At 28.7% G+C, this 2238-nt stretch overlaps 1 non-coding gene across 1 annotated transcript; it reads left to right on the top strand.

Annotated features, from left to right (window-relative positions):
* The first annotated feature begins 265 nt into the window (after positions 1-265).
* Positions 266-339, top strand: trnar-ucu (transfer RNA arginine (anticodon UCU)). Its single transcript has one exon. It is a non-coding gene; the product is annotated as a tRNA-Arg (tRNA).
* Positions 340-2238: the final 1899 nt, after the last annotated feature.

Below are 2238 nucleotides of genomic sequence, written 5' to 3' on the forward strand. Positions count from 1 at the left end.
GATTGACGTTCAGTGATTTCACTTTTTACAACATATTTATATCAAAATAGTTTATATTATATCCATTTATTTAACCCAAAATTTACAAATTTTTATAATTTTACAAAATTAGGTTCGGTGTCACGGAGTGACGCCTTAATAAAATAAACAAACAAACAAAAAAATTCAACAGTAATATTATTAAATGAAAGCAAGTGTAAATTAATTTAAGTGGTATAAGAAATTATTGCTTTATAAATTAAAAATATTTTTGAACCTTCGCATAGCCGCTGTGGCGCAATGGACTAGCGCGTTGGACTTCTAATCCAAAGGTTGTGGGTTCGACTCCCACCAGCGGTATAGAAAGACATTTTCGTTCATTTTATCAATAAATAAAATATCCAGTGTTGCTAATAGGTATGTGAGATGAAATTTTTAAATGGATGTATTTTCGTAAAGTATTTTAAAGATGAAAAAATTATAAAAATAAAACAGCTCTACGAAAAGTTATTACGTCTTAATAACCAAATTTTAAAATTAAATTAAAATATGTATCAAGGGTTTCGAAGTGAAGGTGCACAATCATCAATTTCTAAAAAAAGTCTTGATTTTTCTAAAAAAAAGAAAAAAAGAAAAGGGCTTAGATAAAAAAAGTGGGGGGAGGGGAAAGTGGGGGAGTGCCCTGCCTTCCTCGTTCTCCCTGGTGATTGTCAGGTGGTCAACCCCCTTTTTTCCTCTAAAAATGTTTATAGTACGGGCCTGCAAGTAAAACCCAGATGATTAAGATTATATAAACACACAATATAAACTTAATCATCTGGGGTATACTTGGAACACAAAAAAATTAACTTTTGCCGCTCTTAATACAATATAAATTGACACTGGAGTATCAAATTTTTCAACAACAATGCAAACTCTGATTCAAGCTGGAATCCGATTGGCATAATTAAGTTTCCTGGTTCTAAATTTTGTCTAAATCCTTTACAGTTCCGACGCTAAGTCACGGTCTAGAGCTCTGTAAAAATAAAGGTTCAATAAAGAAAAAACTTGACAAACTTGGAAGGAATGCAGTTAAATTATTTTTTAATATCTCTGAGTATAATAAAGATTATATAGGGTAGGGTGGGGCAAGATGACCCGTGGGGCAAGATGTCTTTTTGCTTATGTGAGAGTATCATAGGACGGTAACTTTTTATCCCTCTATAATACTATTCATAAAGTTAAAACAAAATCGTGGAATAAAAAATGTTTTTAATATTGCTGGTAGGTGAGGTTTAAATCGGTTTATTACTTTTTTGAGTATTTTGTTAGTAAGTTGCTTCTAATTTTGAATGTTTATTGGATTGGCAATACTTATGCGATTAAGGTAAGAAATGTGTTGTTTTATAGAGAATTTATCCCACAATAATATATAGTCAAGAAATTTTATAACTTAGCAATAAAATTAATTTTATTTGTATTAAACTTGCACTCACTACAGATGAGGCAAGATGTCCTCGGTTACGTGGGGTAAGATGCCCTCAAAGGGCTTCTTGCGTTGTGGTTTTACGAAATTTCTACCATTTTTAAAGTGTGTTTAGAACATAAAAACGTTTACTAATTTAGTTATTGACAATGTTTATATGTTGGTTTATATGTTGATAACTATTATACATATTTATAAATAGCTTTTTAAAATAATTTTATATATTAAGTAAATGTTATAATGTATATGCTAAGTAAAATGAAGCTGTATCTTATGCTATTGCTGCAATTCAATACATATTTGTAAAACTTTTACAAATATGCATTGCATTCAGCTGAATAAAGTTGTATTAATACAACTTCATATATTATTACATGTGCATAATACAATTTCTAATAAAAGGAGCTGTGTTTAGCATGCAACATCATATTAATAATTGCAACATCGTGTTATTGTTAATAATCTTGAGTAATTTTGTATGTACATGTAACTTTAGTAAGTTCTTATTTAACTCAAAGAGAGTTAATTTATAGATGTTATGTAATGTATAAAATAATAATGTATTGAATAATTATATAATACTGTGTATGTGTTGGTATGTTTATATAATTAAAATTTTAAGGTTTTAATATTTCTTTAGATACATATTTAAATATTACAAATAATGGTGAGAAATTATGTGCAAAAAACACAGAGAGGTGCAACAAATGATAGAATAAAGTCAGCATTAGATGTAATAAAGATGGGCTGCAGTCTAAAGAATGTTGCATCAGAGTTTAGTATTAATAAAAAAA

This window comes from Hydra vulgaris, chromosome 09 (genome assembly GCF_038396675.1).
Source record: "Hydra vulgaris chromosome 09, alternate assembly HydraT2T_AEP".
Classification (NCBI taxonomy): Eukaryota; Metazoa; Cnidaria; class Hydrozoa; order Anthoathecata; family Hydridae; genus Hydra; species Hydra vulgaris.